At 36.2% G+C, this 16,343-nt stretch overlaps 1 protein-coding gene across 1 annotated transcript in view; it reads left to right on the top strand.

The window, feature by feature from the left end:
* TFEC (transcription factor EC) overlaps positions 1-16,343 on the top strand; it is a 91,407-nt gene that overhangs the window by 62,280 nt on the left and 12,784 nt on the right. The gene's annotated exons all lie outside the window — the stretch shown is intronic.

The following is a 16,343-nucleotide window of genomic DNA, read 5'->3' as shown; positions in this document are numbered from 1 at the left end:
AGAAATATCACTTTTCAGTTGAAATGCCTCATTGGAATAATAGTAACGGAGCATTATAATTCTGTAATCTCTTTTTGTAAAGGAATAACAAAGGAATGACAAAGTCTGCTTAAATTTTCATGTGTGCTATGCATTTGAAAAGGTAGGATAGACCTTTTACAGACACAGCAATTTACAAAGCATTATTATTTGGGAAAATAACATCTGCCAAATACCCCCAGTGCAACATACTTTATAGAGGAGATGTCCTCTGTCCTCCCAGCCCTGATTTGTGTTGGGAACATTTTTCCACAGATTTTGTTCTCAGGGCCCTAATTTGGCTATTCATAAAGGCAGACTTCGTCCTGGGGAAGGCAGAAGGTTTTTCACAGTCTTTCTCTGGCAATCTACAAAGCTAATTTCGAAATACAAAGCTAGGTGCTTTTCTTAATCAGCTACTAGAGGAACATCTTTTTCTGACTACAGAATATCACTGGCTACAAGAAATACTTTAGGAGATGATACTTTTATGTCCCTGTGTTACCCACCACACAGTACAGAGTGGCAGTTAATACTTACCATGAATGTTTGGCCATCTGCATGCCAGTTATGGAATTAATACAGTCAGTAATAATATAGTCAGTATGATTTATACATACTGAAGTACAGAACATACCAAAGAAATGCTCTTAGGGAAGTGAATTAATAATTTGGCTCAAATTAACCTGAGGCAGGGGAGGATCCTTTCTGGTGTGGTACAGTGCGATGGTGATGGGAAACATGGATTCTCTGTTTTGGATTGGACTCACACTCCCTCAACACCTTTTAAAACTGGATGATATTAATCTTTGCTGATTCTGGACTCAATAGCCTTTATCTTCAGCCATGAAGGACGTATGTGAAATGTATTGAATGCCCTATTCTTGAAGAGCAAGGTAATAGGCAGTGACTTTTAGGCCCAAATTTTATCCGATTTGAAAGATTTTAAAATCTTGCAATGCCTCTGGGCTGGATAATGCTACCTAAATTTTTGTTTATGCTGAAGAAGTCCCCAGGCTCCTAGTTAAACCATGAAAATAGAGTGTTTTTCCAAATTGCCTACTGCAATACTGTGGCAAAATGAAGCCTGCTTTCAACAGGGCCTGTGAACTGTGCCAGTGTGTCAAGAAGTTCAGCAATGTTTCTGCCTGTTCTGTCTTCTCTTTTGGCAACTTGTACTCCAAAAAACATATGAAAAAAATGGCCATATGGAGGTGAATTCAGGCATTTGACTTCAGGCATATAGCTTGTGACTCATGATTTTGTGGCATCTTTATGGCAACATCCTAAACTTGTCTTCAAAATTTCAGTCATAAGCTGCACAAGCATATTGAATAGAGAAAGAAAGAGAGGCAGGCAGAAAAGACATTTTTCAGATCCGGTTTTTCAGCATCACATAAAATGTGAGGACATTTTATTTACCTGAGTTAAAAATGCAGATATATTACAACAATATTGGACTAGAGACATGTTATCAGGAATGAGAGAACATCTAATGCTATTCATGACCCTGAGAAGAGGAACTGTACTTAAACAGTCTTATACAAAGATTCATATCAGCTCTTCCATCTTTTTGCAAAGGCCCTGCTATGATGTCTGCTATCTATATAAAGTAAGTGAGACCACAAACGAGACCAAGGTGCCTGTAAGCCTGTCTGACTCAGTATTTCCTCCTTCCTTATGCTTATCCAGTGCAATGCTAAAGTATTTTTTGGGTCATGTCTTAGATTTTTCCTTCCCTGGCATTCTCTCGAATTTCTCTGAACTGTGCAAAACAGTCTCTAAAATTCTGAAAAAATTGGAGTTTCCTGGTTTTCTGAATATGTGTCAGGCTCATCTTTCCATTAAACTGCTTGCTTGACCAAGTCAAATTCATGAAGCAATTTGCTTCATTTTTCTCATTTTTTTTCAGTAGATGATGGGTAAGATTAGGGATTTTGCAGGGCTAACCATTGTGTGTTGTTATGAACTAATGTTTACTTTAGTTAGATGCACCCATGTACCATTTTAATGGGCACATTAAATGAGGACATTGAATTCTATGAGACTACTCATGTGAATAATTGCTCAGACGTTCATTGTTTGACCCTGAATTAATGAATTACAGTCATGTATTAGTAGAATCAGAGGAGTGAAAACAAGAACATCCCTCCATTTCCCATTAAAATTAGCACAGCTACTAAAGAGCTCTTTTTCCTGCTTTTACTGTATTTGGCCTAAAATTCATAATTTCATAAAACCTGCTGGTGGGCAGGAACAGAAGAATCACTCAAAACAGGGAATATCCTGACTGTGTTTCTCTTGCTCTTAATGTTACCCTAATACTGGAAACCTACCTTTAATTGCTTTTTAGACGCTAGATTCAAACATAGGACTAGGTCCTTGTTATATGCAAGGTGTCTTGATTCTTCTGAAAGTATTTGTAGACCCTAGCTACATCTCTGTCCAGGAAATATAGTTGAAAACAAACCATAACTATTCTTATGATCTAGCACTTGATGAGAGATGTTTTTTTCACCATGGACAAGGCAGTAAAACATAAGAAAACTATATAATTATCACAATCTCAACTTTCAGTGCAATTTTAAGTGTGGACCCCACACCTAAAATTCTGAATTCTCTGTTGATAAAATTTAGGACTTAATAAAGCAAACTTGAAGATAAAACAGAACATGACCAATTTAAAGTCATTTTTTTAATTGTAATAATTTAGTCTTATGAAACCATTTACTAATAGACATCATCATATTTAACCATATTATAAGAAATCCATTTGTGTTCTGAGTATTATATTAAGAGCAACAAATGAACTGGTGCTCTTCCTGACCTCATAGGAATCATTGAAAAGCTTCCATTTGTAATGAAACAAAGAGTATATGAATAAGTTTTAGAAGTTAAATAATATTATAGTATGCCAGATATGGTGACAGACATTTAGAAGGTATACTTTGACTCTTATTCAAAATCCTCACAGTATAGTCAACATTCTGTAATGAATTTAAAATGTATTAACTTCCAAATGTTCAGAATAATGTTCTGCTAATATAAAGCATATATGACATCATCATTGATAGTTTAGTACAAGTTCTATAAAGCTGAAGTCTATGTTCCTTTTAATATCTGAAGAAGGGAGGTGCGAAAAAAAGTATCAAGGGAGATATGGAGAGTGAAAGGAACCAGAAAAGAGCAGAGTTAAAAAATAAGATTTCTATGTTTTTCAAGTTTGGAGTTGAGAGTGTGTAACCTAGTGAAACCTTTAATTATTACTAAAGGTTGTTTTGTTGTGTTAATACATGTATACAGTCCTAAGACTGTAAGACACCAGAAAACTCTAAAATTTAGCAGTGATCTCTTGCGAAGAAGGTTGGCATTTTACTGGTACCTTCATTCAGAAATAACTGCTGTAGCTCAGAAAATCACTGTGCAGCTACTGGGATAATGTCCTCCATTTGACAAGGGGGCCACTAAAACTTATGTCAAAAGCATTAGAAGATTGATTGGTTCAGAATGAGAATAAAATAAGAGGATATTAACATTCTGCAAGGGTGCAGCCTTCTCCCGCACATTGCTGGGTGTGACAGGCCAGAAAACAAGAATTTAATGTTTTGAACATTTCCAAAGATTCAGAGTTGTCTTTTGTTCTGGTGCAGACCTTTCAGAAGTATTTCTGTAGAAGCCGGAGGAAAGAGGCTCAGCAACCATTAGAAACCCGGTGGTAAGGCCTCCCATCCTGGCTGTAAGAGCAGTGCAGAGCAGTGCTTGAGACAGAGCACTACCATAAAACTGGGCTTCCCAGATCCCTAACAAATGCCTGACTGGTGATCTGTTGAATCAGGTGGGCTCACTGTTCTTGGCCCAATAGATATGGAATGACCAAAGAAAATGGAACAGTTCCCTTCAAACTGTTTAAGAGAAAAAGGAAGGCCTCTCCATGGAAAAACATTTAACTGATTTTTACCACTCCAATACTAAACAGAGCCCCCCCCCCCCCAATTGCTGTTTTGATTTTTTCATAATACATAATGAATTTTATTTCTGTAAATATCCCACTTAATGAGCTTGTCAGCAGCCTTGTTTCCTGCAAGCTATACCTTCTAGCCAGCAGGAAGCGCAGCTTTTATTATTACATACGAATACAGGCACCATAAATATGATTTGAAGATGTATTCTTACTTAGGGACTAGAATAGCCTTGGAAGTCCAGACAAAGGTAGGCAAATAGCTGTTGAAACAAGTTCTTTAAAAAAATCTGCAAAATATTTTCCAAAATTGTTCTTCAAAGGAAAGAAATAGTTAGCTCTGAAAAAGCATTTCTTGCTCCAGCAGCTCCAGCTCCAACTACTGAAATCATCATGGTGTCATTGGCACTTCGAAGTTCATATCATTCCAGAGATTCAGAGCTGTCACAAGCAATGAATCTGTTACTGGAAACTTTGTCGAGTTGCGAGCTTCAGCAAATTTCTTCAGTTCTCCTTTGAGTCTGATGATGTATTTGGCATTTTTATGCTGGGAAAAGAAGAATTAGAACAACAGATAAAAACATGTTCTTTTTATTTGCACCAGTTTAAAGAAATGGTAATGAACCTCAGTCAAAACTCGGTTTTATTATTAATTAGGCAATATTTACACAATATTAGATTATTATATTGAATAGTAATGTTCAGTGCAAAGCAGTGATAGTGTCAGGTTCAACCTTACGTTATCGACAAAGTGCAGGCAGGTTCTCCCTCAATTGCCAGGCCTGTGCTCGTAATGATAGTGGCCCCTAGTTGCTGCCTCACTAACTCACTTTCTGCTTTCATATTTGCTCATTCGTAACCGAGTGAGAGGACTGTGAGCTGGAGGAATCACTAACAGACAGAGAAAGCAAAAGCATCTGGGCATGCTGAAAGACAGAGGTTTCATTAGCCACTAAACAGAAAAGATGAGGCCTGAAGGCCAGCGTGACATGGGGAAAAGCAGCCCAGCAGGTAGCACAGTGTGGTGCTGAGGCATTGTGCTGCAGTAGGGCACCTCTTTAGGGGTCCTGCAAAGTTTCACTGCTTCACTTTTACATTACTTGCATATTTTATTGCATACATTCACAGTGCATTATTTCACTAAGATAGGTAGCTACAATCTGCTTCCACTCCGATTCAGAGTCAAGTCTGTCAGGATTACTTCACCTCTGTCATTCTTGCAAGAAAGCAGCTAACTGAGAAAATTCTTAGTTGGCTGGTGGCTTGCTTTTATTTGTCAGCAATTTTGACATTTGAAACAATCTTGTGTTGCACAGGCGTGGACTAGAGAACAGGATAGATCTTTTCCATCTCTAATTTTTAAGATTCTGTTAAATACAGCTGGTATAAAGTTCTCATCAAATCTGTTAACACTGCATTTGGTTTTATGCAGACAGTATTTATTGATAAAAGCAAAATGCTGTCTGTCTGGAAAAATCTCACTGCTATTACAAGGTCTCTGAGGTCACAGTTTCTCATCATGTCATTAATAATTTGTATTTGTATTAATTATTTGTCAAGTACTGATGGCTACCATTTGGTATTTGGATGGATTACAAAAATTGCTGTTTGTCCCACTCCCAGAAATCATACAGAAAAAGAGAAATTGAAGTAGATATCCTCCTAAGTATTTTATTTAATAATTGCTATGATTATTCAGTCATGAAGTAAAAGCAGGTTCCTTTAGGGATGCATATAGTATTGCTGAACTAGGCAGCCCTCTGCTGCATAATCATGTGAGTATGTTTTATTCAGTGAATAGTGATGTCATATGGCAATTTTTTAAAGTTTATAAAAACTGCTAAAGTTCAAAACCATTCCAGAGAAGGGCAGTGTAAATATTAACAATCATCTCATTTGCTTAGGTTGGGTAACTTGAAAAAACTGCACAACATCAATGAAAATGCTTTGTCAATCACATTCTACACTAGATTAGTCTTAAAGTCCAAGGAAGAATCAAAGTTCACCTGAGTATATAAGCTTCTGCCTAGCACTCCCTGGTATTGTTTACAAGTTTAATGAAAAAGAAAAATGAAGGAGAAAGAACAATCTGTAGCTATTGTGGAAATAATAGACTCCTCAAAAATAAAACTGGTGAGCAAATATTTTCTTTGTCTTTCTTCAATAGTATAAAGGTAAGGATGTGCACTATATGTGGATCACGAGCTACTAATCTCAGGATCAGTAAAATAAGATAGGAAATTGTACCTTTCAGCTGCAGAAAACTAACAACGAAATGCACAAGTTTAGAACTCCTGAGAACTGTTTTCTGTACCAGGTGGAGATGTCTTCTGATATCACTTCCACTGTTGTTTTGAATGTAATACGGATGCCAAATAATGTTTGTTATCAGCCTTTTACACATTATAGCAGTTTGAAGCAGCAATCTCTGAATGAAATGGGCAGTGTATGGCCCTCTTGCATGCTTGATTTACTCCAGATAGGTTGGGAATAAGCGTTTGCAATTTACTTCATGCTGTAGTAAAGGTCTTCATAGCATACAGCATACAATGCATTTGGTCCAGGAGAAGAAATATGGGTCCACTTTTACATAGCTCCAGGTCTCTAAATCCATGTAACGTGCCTGAATGGCTAGTGAGGTAGCCAAATAGCAATCCTTTCTATACATTTAATCAACCTCGACACATTATCAACATTTAGCTTAACACATGGAGTTGAATTCCCCTCATTTGATCTTAGACTACCTTCATCTAGTTTCTTCATCTGCATCTGAACTCTTCACTCTAAGTTCTTTTTGTCTTCATTTACTATAAAGAGGCAATTTTAGCCTGAGATTTATCTGACTGATTTTAGATGTCAAGTTCAGTATGAAGTGAGTTACACTGAAGAATTTTCTGTTTCCTCCCTTAAGTATAAGGGGAATCTAAACCAGTCACTTAATACTGAAGTCCACGCTGTGGATGTCTGTATTTAGTTGAATGTATCACAGCCCTTAGGGACAGGCAAACAAAAGATACGAATGAAGGCTATAAAAACAGAGCTTTATCACTTCTTCACCATAGGTAACCCCAACATCCAACAAATCACAGTGTCTAAAAATATAAGGATTAGCATTTTGGAGTAGATCCTGAGCTGATGGACAAAGGAAAGGATTTTTAATGTGTATTGTCATGTTGCAGTTTGCCTTTGTTGGCAGATAATAAATGCATTCAATGTCTTGGTAGTCCTCACTAATTCTAAGTTTGCAGGATCTGCAAGTAAATTCCTGCTGTTTGTGATCACCAAGTATATTCCATCTTATCCTGAAGCCTAATGACACAGCTGCTGCTACATGTCTCATGTCTTCTTTTCTGTATATAGTAAAGTGAGAGCTGCAGTAGAGATGCCAGATAGAGAAGGCTACATTAAGCTTGTCTTCAAGAAGACTGGGTTGATTAGGTGAAAATTTGGGTCTGTAATGTATAGGAGATAGTTGCTTCTGGAAATAATCTGGATTACGTAGAAGATTTGTAGACTCAGAGACAACAATAGTAGCCACTAACTTTGTTCTCCAGGCACAGTCAAGGTTTTTAGTGTAACACAAAGCTAATTTGTGGAAAACACAAATATTTCTTAAAGGCCATTTTGAGAAATAAACTGCAAAATATCCTAGCATTTCTTAGCACCTCCCTCTCCACAGCTTTCGTTTACTGTATGCTTATAGAGTATTTTATAAAGTATTTCACAATGCATTTATATTTACACTATAAATAAACACTTTTGTTTATATCTAAAGTCAATTATTACAGAAGGGAATTCAAATCAAAGCAAAACTCTGTATGTCACATGATAATCCATCTGAACACACCAGATCACAGAAATCATTAAATACCTTAGTGAAAAGTTTTCAGATACTGAGGTGATACATGAAACGTAAGAGAATATATAAAGTCTATGATATGATATAAATACTAATATTAGAGTTAGCATCTGTATTTAAGAGAAAAAGCCCAATCTTCATATTCTGCAATAACTCTGCTTTATACTTGTACCTCAGCATCAATTTTTCACTTGTTTGAAGTTTTTGTGCTGACATTTGTTCAGGAATAGAATTTGAATGATCTGGTACATACAGTTACAGATGGTAGGCAAGAAGTTGTTTGGGACCAGGAATTAGTGCATTAGCTGGTTTTACTGCTGAAATAATAGTTGTAAAACAGATAACAGTGTTATTTAAATTGCCATTTTTAGGTTTCAGACCTTGGAGACAATTGGAACAGTACTCCTGTGATGTTTTATTTCTAGCTGCCACCTGGCTTCTTGCAGTATCACAACATCACTTCACTTTTGGTCCACATCTGTTAAGTTATGCTTGTAACCAGAAAAGCCAAGAACAGCTAAAATCATATTATTAAAAGATCATAACTAGAAGAACAGAACTCTCCAGCAAAAGTGGATTCTCCAGCAAATTCCTTTGCTTGGTCATATTTGACCAGACATTTATCTAGACAATGGACTCTCTATATATGATTGGGGCAGGAATGTACTGTAACTGGGAATCTGAACAGAGTTCATTTTTCTCTGGTGAATAATGAACTAACTTGATGATCATTATTTGAAGATAAAAAATGAACCAGTTTTCATACATAATATATAAAATGTAATATAATCTATCTGAACATTAAGTCCCTGGTTGAGGAGTGTGTAATTATGAACCATGTTAAGGATAAATATAAAAGGAGATACAATTTGTTCTAAGCAAAACAAGACTGAAAAGGGAAGCATTTGCTTTTCTGCTGTTCTCTTTAGATAATAAAAAAATGAACTGAAATATTTGGTTATTAGTTAGTATTAAAGACCATTTATTTCCAAATATGTCATAATTATTTTGTATTTTAATTACAACAGGACCATTTACCTTTTCTTTCATTTGTAAAACCTGTAGTCCACATCACTGCAATCACAATTAGCTTTTCTCCCCCACAACACCTAATCTTTGGAAACTTGGATACTCCACTCTTGGATCTGAGTATACACCTCCACCAGCCAAGACTCCATTTTGGGTAGACTGGGGTACCATCCTCTGCCTCCCTCACTACCAGTAAGATCTGAGGCTAATTTAAAACCTAATACAGACAAATTAATGAATCTATTCAGACTGCAATCTACAGAACCAGTTTCACTTAGCAATTCACCAAGTATTAGCAAAAGTATGAGCTTCCATTATGCTTGACGTGTGAGTGGTACACAGCAAAAGAACATGGATCGCTCTAAAATCACCTTACGTGCTGCTTCTTTGGCAGGTAAATCTGAATTTCTGCAATAGTAGTAACATTGCAGTGAAATAACAATGGATTTATACTAAATTCAAAGCACAAATATTTAGGGGATGCCAAGAAAATGATGCCCTTTTAAAATTCAAAGACTTAAGATGTACTGAAGAAAAGTAATATGCTTTAAAAATGCAAAAATTCATTATAGTTCATTAGAAACAAGCCACTAAGATAAATTTGGATTGGTAATACTGTAATAACAAAAAAATAAGAAAAAATAATGGGTGTAGACATTTAGTACGCTGCATGCCTGCAATTGTTATGATGCTTCCTGACCTTCTTATGCATGACTGAACTAGGTATGCAAACTTTCGTACTCACAGCCCACTCCTTGCCTTGGAACAACCCTGGAAAGAGGATTGCAGAGGAAGTTTCTGCTAGCAGAACAATTCATGAAGCTTCTTTCCTACTTGCTTTCTTTTCCATAGCCTCCTCAGACCTGGGCAGAACGAAGACTTCTGGTAGAGGCAGCCTGCTCCTGATGTCTGCCTTTCCCAGGGCATCTTGCCGTTCTTGTCACATGCCTGGTCTTGTGTCTGTTATGTGACAATGGAGAACTGAGGAGACCTTGGGAGAAATGGTAGCTGGAAATGAGCTTCCACCAACAGGTTCCTGATCCCAGGTCTCTCAAGAGAAAGAGGGCTATCTGGTGAACATGTCAGGGCAGTCCAGAGACTTTAGGTTCAAAAACTCTTGCTATCCTAGGTTTAGCTATTCTAGGTAACTGTTTACTTGAAAGGTGTCTGTTATTTACAAATGTACATATCCTCCATCACTTCAGTGATTAGTGATATCCTTTTGGAGATATGGAAATCTGTTTGCTACTTGAATTATTCTTTCTAGCTAGTCTTGCACATCCAGAGTTTGTTGATTTGAGCCTTCTTTTATGAGAATAGATGAGTAAAATGCAGTGGAGATTTTGAAGAAGGTAACTGAGCAGGATTCTTTTCAGGGTAAAGGGCTGGCAAAAGAGAAGGCAATGATTTTGTTGAAAGAAAAGTACATGGCTGGAGTCAAGAATCAATCTTCAGCCTCAGTTTATTTAATATTTTGATTACTGACCTTGGTACAAAAGATATGTGCATTCTGATGAAATTTATTGAGTTAACAAAAGTAGAAAACATTGTCAATACAAAGGAGGATCAGGATATCATAGAGGAAGAATTATATGACTGTGATGACAGAACAGTATAAATGGAAGGAATGTAATAGTACTGAGTGCAAGGTCATTCATTTAAATACTAATAACAAGAATGTCTGCAGTAAGCTGAGAGCTCATTAATTGGAGATGACAGAGAAAGATCTGGGTATATTAGTTTCTCAGAGGATGACTATAAGCCATCAAAATGATGGGAATGCAAAAAAGAGATAAATATGATCTTAGAATCCATCAAGAGAGATATTTCCAGGAGGCACAGGGAAATATCCACTGCAGAATTCACTGGGAAGAAAACTTTTAGAATGCTGTAAACAATTAAAGGCATCCACCTTCCAAAACACTAACTCAGAGCAGGAAAGGTAGAGAGAGGACTTTGCAGATAATTCATAGCATGAAATGTCTGGCTGAAAGAGTATGGCCTGTTCACTTTTGCGAAACAAAGGCTTAGGGGAACTATGGCCACTCACAGTAATTGCACTGAGAGGCTGAAAATGAACTATATAAGCTAAAGGAGCACAAAAACAAAATAAAATCTGTTTAGGAATGGAAGTGAAAAGAAGGCTTTTTAACAGGCATTTAAGATCATACAAATTCTGGAACATGCTCCAAATAAAAATATTGGAGATGCAAAACCTATTTGGTTTTAAGATGAAGCATGATTGGTTTATGAAATGGATTATGTGATGCTGTGATAATTGAGCTCAATACCCAGGAAATACTTTCTAGTCCTGGGCCTCTGTGTCTAGACTGAGCATTATCATAGTCAGCATAATTTTTAAATTAAGAAAAAGCTAGCTGACTTTGGAACATGGTTGAACTGTTATTTTCTATCTGTGCAATACTGACTGTGATTGAGCCGCGATCCTGACAGACTTGAATACAAACTGCAATACAGACTGCAATACAAACAAATTGCACAAAGATTAGGCAGTATGGAAAAAGAGTTAAAATAGTATTTGATCATGTAAGTGAAGACTTTATCATTACATATAGCTGCCTATGGACTACAGGTGAATAGGCACAGCCAATCCTCATTTCTATATTTTATTATCTTATTAATAATCTTTCTTATATGTTCCTGGAAGAGATGGAAATGTTATTTGGTTTGTGTCTCACTTGAAATTAAATGATGTTTACTAATAGCTACTATGCTGTAGGATCTGGGATATCACATTCTTTCCCTAAATTAGGAGAGAGTTTTCATGGCCTAGTAATGTTTTCCTTTAGAAAGGACATGACTTGGTATTACAGACTGCTAATTTTTTGTGATCATTGTTGTCCATTGCCAATTATCTGTGTGAGAAATGAACCCTTAATATTTTACCTTAGAGGCTTGCCTACACAGCAGTTCAGACCCAATTATTAAATATAACAAGTGCTTCAGGATGAGGCCTTTCCAGTACTTGTGCTGGACAGCGCCAGCAACAGCACCCAAAGGTGCCAGGCTGTGTTTCTGAGAATGCTACATCCTGCAAGGTGCTGCTCAGCTTAAGCCAGGCACTTGTTCAGATACTTGAGCTGAAGTATGCCTTTAATTGATCTACGCTTCGAAGCTGAGCATCTTCCAGGATTGAGCCCCGTGAATGTAAATTCTCATGTTCCAGTCTTCTGACACAGGCATTAAAGAGCCTGTGACACATTATACAAAAGGAAGAGTGTCAACCCCAGTGTCCTTGCCAAATGCTAACTTGGTTAATTACAGTCTGCTTTCCTTAATTCTTCTTGAAGTTTTAATTAGATATAGTATTATTCTCTTCCAGCACCACATTGTCACTGGCTGTTCCCACTTGACTATTTGCTATGTTAAAGGTTGTTAATCTTTTGTCCAAAGCTGGCTGCATATTAGAAGCAAGAAAAATGACTAATTATAGACTGCTATTTTTAATATGTGTGTGCTCGCCCCTTACAAGCTACTTGCATCTAAATTCTCAGTCATGCATATATAAATATATGTATATATAGTGAATGGAAAGGTAGAAAATGATGTGACTTAAAAGGGCTTCTCAGAAACAACACAAATGTGTACCAATGCATCTTATGATGACTGGAAGATAAATAGATTCTTTCCTGGGATTTCTACATTTTCATACCCAAATGTCTATGTTTCCACATCAGCCACCAGGTATACATATCTAAACTGAAAGCAAGCGCATGCTTCTGATGCAGCATACTTAGTTACATTTTTAAAGTGCTTTGAGATTCATCAAGTTTGACAGTGCTATATAACGGAATAAGATCATTATCATACACATAACATATAATTATGCCATTGCAAATGATTTTTACTTTTAGTAAGATTGTATTGGATTCCTTGTAAGATCATGTCAATGTATATATTTATCCTGTAATGTAGAACTGAAAGCTCTTTGAAGCCACAATACTGCAAAAACTTTACCTGCTGCATACATGGCTGTGTAAGAAATAAATTGCATTATGGTATATGGAGTCTTAATGCACATCAAAATGGCTAAATATATTTTGACACATAATTTCTATAATATATTGTGATAGATTTTTTAATTTTGTAATTTAAAAATTATTTCCCAGATGTCTACATTTCTAAAATAGCTCCCTGCTTTGACAGACAAAAAAATTTCTTACCTCATTTCTCTACCTTAGCAAAATTAACCAATTTTTATTTGAACCTCTTTCTCAAAGCTGTATAACATTAGCAAGCAAATGCCTTGGAATTTTCCATGCTTGATATCAACTCAGGGCAAATTCAGGTAGAGAGTTTCAACAAAATACATTGTTAAATTTTTGGCTCTGCATATTCAACTCCCTTATAAGCAGAAAGGCGAATACTTTTCAAGAAAGATCTAGTCTGTTTTGCTTTGTTGTTCTCATATGATTTTTAAAATAAGGCTTTATTCAGAAATTTTCTTATTAAAAGCATAGTGAGGTTTAGAAATGGAAGGTGTGTGTGCAAAGCCTGGAACAGTCACCTGAGGCTTCCTTTAGAGTCAATAAGAAGAAATAGGGGTGATTCAGCTCATTGCAAGTGTCCAAGACAGGTCAGATGAACCACCACCTATTACTTCTGTTGATTCTGAATCATGATATTGTGACTTATTCCATCCACACAAGTTCATAGCAGGTTTTTCTGTGTGTAACTATTTCTGTAGGAACAAAGTGACTGCAACTAGGTAGTCTAATTTGCTGGTGCTGTATAAGCACTTTGCCCTTCTGTAAGCATGTAAATGCTGTGCCAGTTAACTGAGAATGAAGACAGTGTCTCAAAGTGAGATCACTGATCTCTCTGTCCACAAAGAAGCCTCTTATCCATCATAGAGGCCGTTACAGTAATGCCTTACATTTGGGTTTTCTACTAAATGTTCAGGAAGAAAGAAGCACTTTACAATGAAACTGGAACAACTCCCTTTGTACTGAGTAGAATCACCTAGACTAACGCTGAAGGGAGATAGAAAACCTAAGCCAGGACAGTAAGTAGGCAAGAAGAGAAGAACCTTCTTTCATGTGTCTCTTCTATGGCCAGATGAAAAAGCTATTTATTCTGTCATCCAATTTGTTCAGTGCACTGATTGAGACAATGAAAGACCTGAGGAAGTTCAAACCTACAGTTCTCCATTCCCGAAGACTAGCTTACCTATGGATTTTTAAAAGTGGTCGTATTTTTCATATCTGTGCCAAAAGAAAGCTTCAAACAGAAAGATGGAGCAAGAAGGCACACAATTCTGTAGCCCAGAAATTAATGCTTTTGGATAGATGAATGAGGGCAAAGTTTGTTGGACTTTTGTGACAGTACTCTTGAATAGGTTTGTCCTCTGATGTTCAAGTTCTGGAGAATAATTTAGGACAATTAACATAAGACCATGGTTTCTCTCAAGTGGAGTGGCAGAAGGCTGGTTTTGACATGCTTGGTGATTAACACTTGTGAATAATTTTAATTAGTGAGCTTATAAGATTGTTACCATCAGTGGATGGACGACCTGGGCTTGGGTTTCATTTTCATCATCCACATGGAATTATGATCCTGCTTTCCTATGAGTAATAAAAATTGCTGAATGATGAGGGGAAAAATGCTGGAGACCATCTGTGTGAAACAAAGTTGATGTGGGAGCTTTGGGAAAATATTTCACACCTTTTGCTGCTTAATGGAAGAATTAATTTAGCCAGACATAAACTACGGACAGATATGCACTTAGAGATTTAGGTGTGCTGGATGGTCCTGCTCCAGCAGTTGTGCTGACAGGAAGGAGTCATATGAATTCTTCTTATCACTCCAGGCAAAGTTAGTTGAATTAGATAAATCACCTTCATCAACTGTGCAATCTAATTCAGCTGAAATGTCTGCTCACAACTTTAAGTTGAGTTTACCCACCCTGACTGTCATCAGAAAGGTGTTTTGGAATCTTTAGCTGCTTTTGAACTTTCAGGTATCTTGTTGGTGTTATTTTTTCATTGACTTCCAATTGGACTTTCATAACATTTTTCTTTTGGAGTTGGGCCCTGTCATTTTAATTCATGCCTTTGTGAAGAGACTACAGAGATTTAACTATATTTAGATGACAAAGATGATATACTGCTTGAAAAGTTGAAGAGATTGTCAATGTATCTCATGTGTTTGTGTCATTCATCTCAATCTGTCATTTAGAGATTTTTTTCAACAACAGTACTGATAACCTTACAAATTAAAACATTTATTACCAGTTTGGTGCAAGTTACTGAACTCACCTACACAACTGTGTGAAACATACATAACATGATATAAAAGATACATATCCGTTTCTCATTTGTTAGATTATTTATGAGATTATTATATTATTTTCTGTGGTTACTGTTTCCTAGGGTTTCATGAAAACAGTAGACTATCCAAATGATGGCTTGATCCAAAATTCACAGCGATCAGTATAGGAGTCACATTGACTCTCAAGTCTTTGAATCAGTGCTGAATATGAAATCTATGTTTTCATATCATTTCAGTAAGCCAAATTCACTTACATTAATGTAGGAAGTCCTTGAATATGTGTCTAGAGCTAATATGAGTTAACTCTTAAAATATAGTTATGCTATCACTGGAACAAAGAAAATGCAAAGTTAAAGCTGTAGTGAATACTGTAATACTTGTCAGTTCACTACCCAGGAATGAAACAAAGGTACTTTATGTGGGAATGTGCTTAGCTTTCAAATCCTACACATTAAACATAGCCTGTTCTTGAGTAATACTCAACTGAATTCCGAACATTCTTTAAAAAAGTATTTTCATTGAGAGATCAAATATTTAAGCAGATTTTCAAAACTGACTTGGCATGGTGATTTCTAATAGTATTTAAGAATTCTCAGTTGTCTTAAGTAATAGGCGTCTCCATAAATTAATTAAAAAGTGGGCATATTATTCATGTGTATCCAAAAAGAGTCTTGACAGTTTCATTCCATTCTGAGTTATTATAAGAATTTAATGCAAACTAGATGCTCAGATAATTTAGTACTAAAGATGATTTTTTTTTCCTCTTTGAAAACAAAGCTTATTTACAATTGCAGATTTAATATAAAAATATAGGAAAAACTGCCATCGGACAATTTCACACTATGCAAATCATTCTTTTATTGTAAGCATGGATTGTTAGGTATTTCCTTTTTCCCTTTTTTTTTTTTTTTTTTTAATTTCTGATGCATACCTTTCATTCACCCCTGAAGCAGTAATACGGTCTATCTGGAGTCATCTTCTATCTTCAGTAGAAAAGTTGGTCTTGTCACTTAATAAAGCTTTCTTAAGTAACTCCTAATTTCAACAGGTACTTTTATATCTGAAGTCAGTAGTTTCATCCACAATTTTTTCTCACCCTTGGAAAATGACTACCTTTAAGAAGCCAAATATATACATGACTGGTTAGGATGAACTTAGTTTGTTCATACCAAACATCAGTATGAGCAA

Source organism: Apteryx mantelli, chromosome 1 (genome assembly GCF_036417845.1).
Source record: "Apteryx mantelli isolate bAptMan1 chromosome 1, bAptMan1.hap1, whole genome shotgun sequence".
Lineage (NCBI taxonomy): Eukaryota > Metazoa > Chordata > Aves > Apterygiformes > Apterygidae > Apteryx > Apteryx mantelli.
The sequence above is the reverse complement of the archived record's forward strand: the minus strand, read 5'-3'. Positions and strand labels throughout refer to the sequence as shown.